This window comes from Ambystoma mexicanum, chromosome 5p (genome assembly GCF_040938575.1).
Source record: "Ambystoma mexicanum isolate Mex_15411 chromosome 5p, UKY_AmexF1_1, whole genome shotgun sequence".
Classification (NCBI taxonomy): Eukaryota; Metazoa; Chordata; class Amphibia; order Caudata; family Ambystomatidae; genus Ambystoma; species Ambystoma mexicanum.
In genome coordinates, this window is record NC_090930.1 from 1,087,915,471 (window position 1) to 1,087,929,117 (window position 13,647).

Sequence of the window (13,647 nt, forward strand, 5' to 3'; positions counted from 1 at the left end):
CAAAGCTCACTTTCTGTGTGTGAAAGAGACCAACGTGCCCACTAACATTTTCATTGTCGATGAAAGACAGAAACTTTCTACTTGTATGGAAATGTGCATAGGGCAATCATTTCGCACAGTTCATTGTGAAACACAACTACTTTACTAATTGCTTAGGGCGATGATTTCGCTCAGTTTATTGTGAAATAAAACTACTGTACTAATTTTGAAATGTCAGTGTTTTTGTTTACAAATGTACTCTCTGCTTTCACAATGTGGCATGCTATGTTGCATGTTGTAATGTGTTCTTTTGTAGGTGCTACATCACGGCACGTACGTCAATATGGACGCATTTGTTTAAACTGCCAAGGAACGATATGGAGAAAGGTACTGCATACCCCACTTGCTTTGGCTACGGGAGGGTCAGGCCCATATTATATGCTTTAGTGCCGTCAGGCCAATTTCTGTCACTGTCAGACAAATTTCTGTCACCCAGATGCCCTATTAACCAACATTAGTTCAGAATACTTACTATCTTCTTAAAAGCGGGAAAATGAGGTAAGGTGCACTGAAAGTGTTTGGTGCACAGACATGTTTGTAAAATAATACATGGTTACACCCTCCCAATACACATATCTTCACACCTTTCAACCTGTGCCACTTACGGAATTATGTGTCGAACGGTGAGTGGTAATGTTGTTGCTTCCAGTATTTGTAACGTCATTGCGCTTCCCATCACAGAGTTTGTTTCAGATTTTATGTAAACGTAAGTAGACTACTCCATTGCATTTTGTAAGCACATTTTTACAGAAAAAAATTACTACATTAACAACACATGTGAATAAAGGTCATTGCCAACACTCGAAAAGGTTTATGTTGTGTATGTGATAGTGTTTTGATATTTAACAAGTGTACTCATGTACATAACAAATCAACGGTACAGGTTCCATCTCTAAGGGGTAACATCTATGTATGGTTAGTGGCCACAATGTCGGGGCTGTGGCTACTGGCCATTACTGAAAGGGACAAAACCTTGCATTGAGGTCGCCATGTCCACCAGGGACTGCCTTTCTGGTAAAGGTTTTGCTTATAACCATACATTTCTCAAGGAACACAAATGTGGTGCTGCCTTTACGGTCACACAGTTTCATTTTTGCTTTCTGTAGCCTGCAATGGAAAGTGAAGAAGCGTTTCTATCCAACACCTGTCTTCCCTTTCTATGGTGGCCATTTTGAAAAAGGATTTGTTTTCTTCGCCCGGGAACGCCGGAGGCGTTCCGGTTGAAGACAAAGAATTCTCTTTCTTGGTAGCGCGGGTTACTGCTGTAAAATCTCGATTGCTTATGGCATTCATCCCTCACTCTTTGGGGAGGAATGGGGGTTAATGATCCAGATACGTCGGTATGCACTCTTGCTTATATTGTGTTGCACGCTTGCCTTGTGGAGTTATGTGCCGGAAATTTTCCATTTTCAGGTTCGTACAAGAATATACAAGGTACTTCTCAACTATCACCCAGTCACACATGTCATTGTGAAGTGCGTATGACTTTTCGAACAGGCCCCCATGCTGTGCGCCAGCATATGATAATGTGGAATTCTTCGGAAGGTGGGCAGTTACTTCAAATGTTCCTTTACAGTAGTATGCTTATGTGTTACTATTAGAATCCTGATAAATATAGTACAACATTTTTGTTAATGTACTGTTATGATGTATTTACACTACTAAAAACCTATGGCCTTCAGTTAAAAAATCTTTCTTAAAGGGACGTTATGGTTACGTTGCTCTCCCAAAAACCTGTAAATTTCACTACAAAAAAGAACTTTGTTGAGGGGACCTTATGGTTAAGTTGCCCTACGAAAAACCTGTGCACTTCACTAAAAAAAAAAATGTTCGCCCACCCCATTAAGGTTCAAATTAAAACCGAAAAACCCCTGAAATTCGCCAGTTAAGGGAGACTGAGCCCCCATACTTGCCATCACCACTGTGCACTGCTAACAGTCACACCCAGAATATGAAAGATATATCTCAAATGTAACTGGTGACATCACTGACCACATCACATATTTAGCCCCTTTGTTTTCGTTCCCTGCTCTATATATATATATATGTAAATTCAGTAAAAAAGCTTTGTTAAAGGGATGTTATACTTCACAGTGAAACCAAAAAACACTGCACATTCCCCCATTCTGGTAAACTCAGCAACCATAACTCGCAGCATCTATATGCATTGCTAATACTAACACCCCGGACATCAAAGATGACATCACAAATATCATTGATGACATCACTGATGAGTCTACGCTGCAGCGTTTCGGGACAGAAAAAAAAAAGAAACGACCAAGAAAATGGCCACCATGGAAAGGGAAAAAGGAGTCCATTTTCCCTCTCCATGGTGGCCATCGGGAGCGGACGCTCTGGGAACAAAAATGTTCCCAGCGCGTCCGCTCCCGAAAAAGGATCAAAAAGAAGGTAAGTGGGTTGGGAGGGTAGGAGTGGGACGGGGGAAGAGTGAAAAAAACAATGTACCTGCATCCCCGACGGGGGACGAGGGAAGCCCCAAGCCTTGTGGAGGCGCAGAGCGGGGATGGCCCCGCTCTGAGTCTCCACACGGCTGGAAGCTTCCCTCATCCCCCACCTGGGACGCAGGAACAAGAAGGTAAGTTGGGTATTGGGAAGGGAATAAAAAAAAAAGACTTACCCGAGTCACCGGCAGGGGGCAAAGGTAGGCTCTCAGCCTTCGGGAAGCTCGGAGCGGGGATGGCCCCGCTTCGAGCCTCCTCATTGTTTGAGGGGCTGCCACGCCCCCCGCCAGGGACAAAGGCCGTGGAATCCCAACCGAGGGATTCCTGGCCTGGTAACGACTCGGCGAGGGCCAATCAGAATGGCTCTTTCATTCTGATTGCGCCCTCGCAGGGTACTAATAGTGAATATTAACTGCAATCAATGTGTTAGATTAGCATAGTGGCATTTAAAGACCCGTTTTACATTCATTAAAGGCACACAATGTCCAGAGTGCAACGCATGAAAAGAAATACAAAGGTATTCAGCCCTTTATAATTAAAACATAGTGCTAAGTGCCAAGTGCAATAACAATAGTAAAAGCACTTAATAAAGTGCATAGGGCCATGTAAAAGATCACTACTACAACACAGTGGTAAGCAGCAAACAGGAATGAGAACAAGCTTTAAAAATGCATACAAGAGTTACTACCCAATACCACAAGATGAAGGCAAGTGTACTGAATTTACCATGTGCACAAATGCAGTACGCATCAGTAAATATCAGTGCATACAGAAAGCTCCTGGCAACCAGAAGATAAAGTGCAAATGGTTAGTGTAAAAGAAGAAACAAGATAAAATGCAAAATACCAAAAAAGGCACAGTGCCAAATGTGAATGTATCATCAGTAAATCTGAAATTACTGCTAAATAAAGCCAATTAACAAACAGCTATATAGTAGAGTACATATCCATATTGCAGGACCCGCCACCATGATAAAATAAAATAAAAAAGAAAATATAAGGCACAGTGCCGATAACAACAATAAAGTGCAAACACATCATAACTATGTCAAATTTAAGTAAAGTTCCCAGTGCCAATCGGCTGAGAATAATTCACATGTAAATCTATTATGCAAACTGTATTAAAGTATACTAATGTGAAGTGTAACAGCTGAACAGCTGCAATAAGACCGTTATAGCAGTTTGAATCAAAGCTAAAACATGAACATTCCCATGAACATTCCCGTTGCTGCCACAACCAAGTAAAAGCAACCAAAAAAGGGGGTACAATACTCATGAATACAAAATATTTTTATTCAAATCACAAATATAATGATGAAACATATTAAAAGATCAACGATGAAGGAGACAAATGCAAATTGTCTCACACCCTAAAAAAGTACACAACTCCTCATCAATATTATGTCCCCTCACCCAGGTGATCCTCCCCCACTGGTCCACCCCCATTGTCTGTACACAAAGGTGATGGTCGTGCCCTGGCCACCTGAGAGAGAGAGACCTCTGAGGACTAGCAGGTGAGACTACGTATGGTTTCTCGCATACCCTTCCCCTATGCAATGTAGCCGCATCTGTTTCACAGGGAAACCGGGAAAGGAAATCAATGTTACCCTGGTCTTTATCTTTTTGGTGTAACACAGTGAAACAGTAGAAGGTAGAAGGTCTAAGAACCATTGCATGACTCGAGGGTTAGAGACCATTTGTTGGCTTATCCATTGATTGATGGATTGATTGTTTATTTATAATGCACTTATACAAAAGTGCTTCAACGCTCATCCATGCAAGTGAGGGGAAGACATAGGGGAAGACAGGACACATGATCTTACTAGGCATGGTACATTCAGATTATGAAGGTGAACAGAAAAGGAAGTGCATGGGGGTAGTTGGGACTAAGTGTGCCAGTCCCATCAAACCATGGGCTAAGTGCAGAGAGATACCACTCTCATGAGCCGTAACCAAAGTGCAGTAGTGCTGTGGCCAGTGCAAGGCCCAGGGGCAAGTGCAGGACACTGGCGAGGAGAGCTTGGGACCTGTGAGGCTCTGAAGATAGACCATGCAGCCAGTCAGTGAACTCAGGGGAGAGAGAAAGAGAGCAGAAAGAGGTGGTTAGCAGGGGAGTGGGAGAGAAAAGGAGGAGGCCAAGAGGAAAACCTTGATGCATTACTAAAGGTGAGTGGTCTGTTACCAGTGTGAACTTCCTTCCTAGAAGATAGTATCATAGATGGGTGATTGCCTATTTGAGGACAAGTGCCTCTTATTCCAACACAGAGTAGTTCTTCTCCAGTGGGAAGAGTTTTCGACTACTTAATAGGATAGGATGTTCTAATCCATCACTAATTTGCGATAAAACTGTTCCTAACCCTGTGAGAGAGGCATAGGTCTGTAACACAAATTCTTTAGAAAAATCTACTACCTTTTTATTGGGTTCTGACACAAGGTTTGTTTTAAGTTGTTGTAACATGCATCATCCTCATCACTCCAATAAACATTTTGGGGCTCAGCGTTCTTTAATGCATCCATCAACCTAGCTGTTTTATCTGAGTAATGTGGGATAAACGGTTCCATGTGTTAATATCCCCGCAAAAATATTGCAATACAAAACTATTGCCATATTTTTGTGGCGATATTGACCCATGGACCCTGCGGGGGACACTCCCGCAACCCCTGCATTATTTTAAAATTTGCGGGGGACACCCCCACAACCACCGCTCCCACAATATATCCTCCCCAAAAATATCGCCTATGGCGAGACAAACGGCCATATGTATGGTGATATTTTTGGTGGGGATATTTTGAAGAGATACCGGGATAAACCTACGGTAATAACCAATCATTCCTAGGAGTGACCTAAGGTCTCTCTTGTTCTTGGGTGTGAGGGTATCTAAGACGGCTTTCACTTGTTCTCGTTGGGGTTGGACACTGCCATTCCCTACAAAGAAGCCGAGGTATTTCACGGCTGATCGAGCCAGCTTACATTTGGATGTTTTGGCAGTTAAGCCAGCTTCTCTGAGGGTTCTCATAATAGTAGAAAGATGAAAAAGATGGTCTTCCCAAGTCTTACTATAAATTACAATGTCGTCAATATAGGCCCCGCAGAAATCAGAGTAGGGCTGTTATATCTGGTCCATAAGCCGTTGGAAAGTTGCAGGGGCCCCATCCAGGTCAAAGGGAGGACTTTGAACTGAAATAGTCCCGGGGCATCGAGAAAACTGTCTTTTCCTTATCGGGTCCATGTACTGGGACCTTCCAATATCCCTTGGTTAATTCTAGGGTTGATAGGTGTGTGATACTTCGGAGTTTATCTATTAACTCACTGATACACAGCATAGGATAGGCTTTAAAGGTGGAGATGGCATTTACCTGACTGAAGTCTATGTAAAACTTCCAAGAGTGACCAGGTTTAGTTAAAAACACAATAGGACCATGGGCTTGAAGAGGGCTTGATAATGTTTGCCTTCAGCATTTTTTTCACTTCCTCAACCACTATTTGTTTTTGGGCTTATGGGAGTCTATAGAGTTTTAAATGGACCACGTTTCCCTTCAGAGTTCTGATATAATGAGTAGTACCATGTACTCTCCCTGGTTTCTCACAGAATAGATCAGGGAATGTGAAAACCAGGTTCTTTTAATCTTCTTGCTTCTGTCTAGATAGTTCTTGGGGAATAAGCTCAGAATTGTGTATCTCCTCCGGTACCAAACAGTCAAATGTATGGTCTAACCATAAGGCCCCACCTAACATTAAAATATCTGTAAAACCACTCACAACTAATACACTGTCCCTACACTAACCAGAAATAACAGACTCCATTCTAGACTATTTAGGCTTCTCAAAGTGTGTACCCATTCTCAAACCAATACACTGGACAACCAGAGATGCCAACTAGGCATAACAGATAAAAATAACCATAAGGACAACCAAAACAAACAAAAAAGTACAAAACCTAACCTTAAAAGAGAATCATTGACCCCCACTCTCATCACCAGCCATCAGAATAAAGGTGCTTTAATTAACGCTAGATCGTTGGTTGCCCATGCTATAGACATAGCAGAGCTAATCAGTTCTAGAGACCTAGACTTCCTGGCCATATCAGAGACCTGGCTACATGCTGCGGCCGAGCCAGCTCTACTATTGGCCAAACCTGATAACTATACTATCATTAGATCTGACAGAGTAAATTCTAAAGTAGGCGATATTGCTTTGATTGCTAAATCTAACCTAGGCCTTAGAATTACCAATCTGCCTTCAGTAAAAGCATGTGAAATACGTACCGCCAAACTTGCCACTTCTAATGCTAGTACATTTCACTTAATATATAGGGCCCCAGGACCTAGAGACTGCTTTGAGGAGGATATTATGACTATACTATCAAATACTAAACTCAACTCACAACTACTTCTAATAGGCAACTTCAATCTAGGCTTTAGTGACCCTAATGACCTTCCGGCCAAAACCCTCTCCAAAACCTTAACTGAGCTAGGTCTTTCGCAAAAAGTCAACCAACCGACTCATGAAAAAGGCAGAATCCTAGACTGGATCGCAGACTTAAACTGTAAGACCGAAATCACATCAGTTGAACCTCAGTCATGGACTGACCACCACCTAGTATCTTTTAACACCTCGGCCATACGCCACCTACCAAAAACACGCCTATGGATCCATCTCTAGCTACTAGGAATAAGAGAAATATTACTTCAGATAATCTCATGCCTCTCATAATCCGGACCCTGAACGCTGCCCGGAGTCCCTTGACCCCTCTGCATTAGTAGACTCCTATAACTCCTCCAGCACTCAAGCCTTAGACACTATTGCCCCTATCAAATTGTGCAAAGCCAAACCTAGAGCACATCTCAACTCTTGGTTCACTCCCCAACTTAAAATCCTCTGAGCAAAGAAAAGAAAAATTGAGACCCTATGGAAAAACTTACCATCTAAAGAAAACAAACAAAACCTGGATGAAATATGCATGAAATACAAATCAGAAATTTTACAAACCAAATGGTAAATGTACAATGAGAGGATCAACAAAGCTAGTTACAATACCAAAGAACCCTTTGTGATCCTAAGGGAGCTAGAATCCGTATTTCAACCAGAGGATCTGTGTATAAAGGATAAAACATGATGCACCAGCATCCGCAATCACTTCCCTACAAAATAAAATTGAGGCAAAAAGATGTAACATCACTAATAAAACGACCACTAAACCACAAAAAAGGGCCAGATCCCTTTGTTGCAATTTGAATTTTTTCGCAAGTTACCATACAAGAGGTGGAAAAGATTATCATCTCACTTAAACCTTCAAGATGGCAGGGAGATGTTTGTCCAGCACAAATCATTAAAGATGCTGCCAAAGACTTGGCATCTTTTATCACTAAACTTATAAATGCTTCCTTCCTCAACTCCAATGTCCCAAATAACCTCAAGGATGCCTGGGTGATGTCGCTTCTAAAGAAGGCCTCTTTAAACCAAACTATCCCTACAAATTATAGGCCTATAACTACCGTCCCATTTTTGCTTAAAATAATTGACAATGCTGCATATATCCAAATACAGTAGTACCTAGAAGTGAACAATCTACTAGGACTACGCCAATCGGGCTTTAGACAGCTCCATGGCACGGAAACAGCCCTAATCAATTTAAAAACGCAAATTGACCTCTTAAAAGACAACAGACAATGTGCCCTACTGCTCCTATTGGATTTATCAGCGATGTTTGATTTAGTGGACCATGATGTGCTCTGTAATCACCTAACTACTGCAGCACACTTTTCAAAAAAGCCACAAATTGGATCCAATCGTTCCTTAATAACAGAACGATGAGAGTCTTCCCTCCACTGGCTGCGGCTGACCCTTCTACTATTACTTGTGGAGTCCCGCAAGGTTCATGCGTCTCACCAACTATGTATAATGTAGTCACTAAGCCCTTGTTTGACATTTTGGACTATCGCGCCTTGAAACACTTGTGTATAGGGGCGTTATAAATGCCATATCATATCATATCATATCTGGGTATTACCTACACTAATTATGCAGATGATTCCCAGATACTCCTACCTCCTACGGGTGATTACAACACACATGGCCTCTGGCTGAATGATGACAAAATGGAGATCTTGATCGTGGGGGCCCGAGCTAAAATTGACAAACTTGGATTCCAATACAACTCCTTTAATATAGACGGCATTGATATCAAAGTTGTCAAGGAGACAAAAACACAAGACTTCTACCTGGACTCAACCTTAAATCTAGCGAAACAAGTCAATGCTACTGCTTCCGCTACAGCACATACGTGCAAATTGATCTGAGCCTGCAAACCGGTCCTCTCCAACAATAGTTGTATCACAATAGCTAGGGCTTTAATCTTGTCCAAACTTGATTATTGCAATGCTCTAAACGCTGGCGCAAATAAACAGGTGCTGAAGAAATTGCAGATCCTGCAAAATAATGCAATACAATCATCATTAAGTATCCTCAATTCCACCACATCTCCGAAGTGAGAAGTACAAAATGGCTATCTATCAAGGATAGAATCCAGCTTAAAATTGCATCTATCACACACAAATGCCTGAATAACGCTGCCCCACCGTACCTAAAAGACAAAATCACCAGAAAATGTTCAATCCAACCTACTAGATCAGTTAACTCAAACTGTATCATAGTCCCCAGATTTAACTTTAAAAAGGCTGGGAGGGTCGAGTTTTCCTGTGCAAGCTGCCCAATGTTGGAATGCTCTCCCGACTCACCTGCAAATGAACCAATCCTTCATTAACTTCAGGACTAACCTCAAAAGTTCGATAGTGTGAAATGACCATTGACTGCCTCACTACTATGCCTAGCCATGTGAATACTGCTAATGTTGCCCGAACTCCATGTATGTCTGCTTCTTACTATGCACTTATTTACTGTACCAACACTGTATACTGTATCCTGATGACTATATATGAAACCTAAGTCTCATATCTTCTTACAAATGCGCCCAGATACCTTCAGGTCAGGCGCGCAATATAAATAAAATAAACAAACAAACAAGACAACATCGAGGCAGAAGCAGCAGAAGGATATTCTTTCCAATCCTTGAAGAGATTTACATGATAAAGGTGAGTCTTTTGCTTCCTGTCAGGTTGGACTATTTTATAGGTACAGGTCCCTGTTTGCTATAGTACCTCATATGGCACATGCCCCTTTGAGACAAGTTTATTTTCAGAGGTAGGTAAGAGGACTAATACCTTTTGTCCTACAGAAAAGGATCTTTAATGTACCTTTTTATCATAGGTGGACTTCTGTTGGGCTTGATCTTTTTCCATGTGAGTGTAGACTAGATTTCGAAAGAGTTTCATATGCTCCTGCAATCGGGTAGCTGTTTGTAAGAGGGGAATAGATGCCTCCACCCTCTTTTCCCAGGTCTCCCGGAGCATGTCTAAGACATCTTGTGGTTCTCTACCGTAAAGTAGTTCAAAAGGAGAAAAGCCGGTGGATGCCTGAGGGGTCTTTCCTACTGCAAATAGGGCCCAGGAGATTATGTTATCCGAGTCCTTCCAATGCTTATCTACCAATTTTCTTGAAATCATCTTAAGAGTTTTGTTAAATCTCTCTACCAATCCGTCCATTTGGCGGAGGTAAACTGAAGTTCTTAAGGTAGAAATATGTAATTCCTTGAATTGACCCATGAGTTTGCTCATAAAATATGATCCCTGCTCCGCTAGAATTTCCTTGGGGAACAACCCTAGAAAAGTATGGTAATACATGTTTTAAGATTTGCTTGGTTGTATTGTTCCACATGGGGAACGCTTCCAGGTATCGGGTAGCACAATCAACGATTACGAGGACATATTTACTGCCCAGTCTAGAGGTCTCCAATGGTCCAATGATATCTATCCCAATTCGGGAGAAAGGGACTTCTATGATGGGGAAGAGGTTTAGAGGGGCAGCTAAGGGAATATGCATGCAGGTTTTCTGGCATATTTCACATGTCTGGATGAAGTTCTTTATGTCAGCATGGATACCTGGCTAATAGAATTTCCCACTTATGTGAGCTTGAGTTTTATATTGTCCTAAATGTCCCCCTCTCAAATGAGAATGTGCCATCTCTACCATGATATTACGATGGGTTTTGGGGATTAATAATTGAGTTTTACTAAGGCCCTCTCTGGTGGTTTCCTTTCTATATAGTAATCCCTGTTTCAGGAAGAAAAAGGGGCTCCCCTTTTCTAGACCTTCTCCCTCAGGAAACACTTGCAAGAAAACCTCTGTGAGTGCTGGATTATTTCGCTGGGCGAATGATAAATTGGGAAGGATGGTAGGTTCTTCTTCGCTCTTTGCCTCAGTGATGGGTGGTTCATCAGCCTCTCCAAAGCCTAAGCTACCTCTGTCAGTTTCTTCTGGTTAACTTTCTTCCTTAAGAAGGGTAAATAGAACCTTCTCAAGAATTCCCTGTGCAATTTTGTCCCCACAATATATTTTCAAATGGAGTTTCCCTGTGGTTGTGTAGGAGAACCTTTATGTCTCCCGGAAGTCCGGATTTATGACGCCTGCTAGAACGTCCTGACCAAACCTCCAGGCTAGGCCAGATTTTGGCACCAATCTTATAAAAAAAAACCTCAGGGGATATAAGGACTAATCCATGGGAATCATCCCTCTTTTCCCTGGAGGGATAGTAGCTTCTCTGCTGCTTCAAATATCAAAGCATATTGATTATTTCGTGGTGGTAGAGGAATCTGAGGCTCTGTGACTAAGTTTGTGGCATTTTAGGGTCCCTGATGTGTCTCGATTGAGTCACACCCACTCCTGATACCAAATGTAGGGAAGGCATGGTATCAAAAAGTGTAGACAGACACAAGTGATCACAGTTCAAGGGTGTTTATTGAACTTCAATGGGTTAGTTGAACACCTATCTTAATCTAAATCTAAGGATGGGAGCAAGCTAGGGTCATCAAACAATAATAATGCAGTCCTAGATGCGTCTCTGTCATAATAGAAGGGCCTATACTAATAAGCCTATTGCCAATCCTTACCTCTAAAATACAAAATGGTGTGGAACAATATTGTATGCAAAAAGAAAAGTGTTAAAGAAATAATATGTCAGGATAGTTGAGCAGTTGGCTTCCCTTCCCCGCATTCTCAGCACGGTGCAAGACGGCAAATCGAAGCTTCGCACACACTCTGGCTTCCCTGCCATGAGGACATAGTTCAAAGCACAACTATCAGGGCCTTCTGCCAAAGCCTCTTTCTCAATAACAGTCTCTTACTATAGAGGGCCTGTTGTAATAAACAAGCACCAAAGTTCCTTTCTTATCAGGATTTTCACATTCACATGTTCTCGCTTCCAGTGTTCATCATGGGTATCCCTCCTTCAGGTACGGACCATGGATCTCAATTTCTGCGTTTTCTTCTTGATATCAAAAATTGAGTACTTTCGAATGTGTGAGAGTTGTAGAAAGTAACGGTTTCTCGACGAAAATGTCAAGGGTATCTCCCTCCTTGTGTGCCCTTCTTGGTTTGCCGTCTTCCTTCCTTCGTTCAGCTTCCGTCTGGAAAGTACTGTTCCTTTGTGTACTTTGCCTCACGCAAAATGTGCTTGCGTACTCCACCTTTTATCCGTGTGGGGAAGTTTAATTGAAGTCAATTGTGAGTGATAACCAGTAATTGCCTGACCTTGCCAGAAGACAGTAGTGGGACAAGTCAGGTACAATGCTTGGGTGTTAGTCAGTTTTCTCCCAGAGAGGGCTGTCTGTGTGAAACTGTTTGTAAAGGGAAAGGGGGGTAGAGTTTTTAAATATCCTATCAGGTAGGATGGGTTAAATGTGTTACTGGGAGGGGGATACCGCGTCTCGCCATCAGCTGTCCCACTCCCACTCCGCAATGACCACACACCCAGGTGATCCTCCCACACTAGTCCAACCCCAGGGTCTGTATCCAAAGATGATGGCCGTGCCCTGGCCACCTGAGAGCGAGACCACAGGGGACTAGCGGGTGAGACAACGTCTGGCTGGTTTCTCACACAACACAGTAGTACTTTCCCACCAACAAATAATTAGGTTTGTGTACAACGGTGCAAACGTAGTGCCCATCACAGTACCCCATAGTTGTTTATAATAGGTCACTTCAAAAAGGAACACTTTATTATTGAGACAAAAATAAATCATTTCCATGATCATATCAGTGTGTGGCAGGTCATTTAGAGATCTAGAGTCTAAGAAGTGTTTACAAGCAGGCATACCAACACTATGATCTATGGAATTATACAGTGAGACACCATCTAATGTCGCCAATAATAACCCTGCCTCCCAAGAAATGTCATTGACATATTTGAGAAATTCCTTGGTGTCTTTGAGAAAAGAGGGCCAATTGGAGACAAAAGTGAGTAAGGTCTTGTCAATGAATTTCGACATGTACTCCGATAAAGACACAGAAAGATTAATGATGGGCCTGCCTGGAGGATTAGACAATGATTTGTGGATGGTTATCAAAAAATACATAGTTGGAGTAACTTAATGGATAGGTGTCAAAAATGTGCACACATACAAATCCAAAATAACTTTGTAAAACCATTACTTAATAGTATTTTAAGATCTTCTTGAATAGCAGAAAAGGGATTCTCTGAATGTTGCTTGATAGGTGACAATGGGCTTCAGTGACATAGTCATCACGATTTAACAGGAGGATGATAGAATCCTTATCTGACAGTTTAATAACTACATTTGAGAATTGTGTTAAATGAAGGTGTGTCGCTGTGTGACGGTTAAATTACAACATTTAGTAGTCTATACATTATGTCTCAATTTCTGTAAATCAGTGATGACCAAGCCCCCCAAAGCCTCCAGACAACCCCTGCTCAACATTGGTGGATTTAATTTGGACTTGCACTTCACACTACTACTACTAGGCCATGCCAATTCTGTGTCGAAGTCCATAAAATTAATATGCTCACTCTCAAAGAGATTAAAAAGATGAGCCAAGTCCACCAAGCTAGGTAAATATGAAATAACAAGGTTAGTCCTGCCAGATAATGAAGTATGATGCATCACCTTTTGCGAATTCATGGCAAACATGTTTTAAGTTTGACTTTCCTCATAAATTGATCAAAGTCCAATCTTGTGTACTCATAGTCATACTGCAACCTTACGCAAAAATTTAAGGCCTCATTTTAACACCT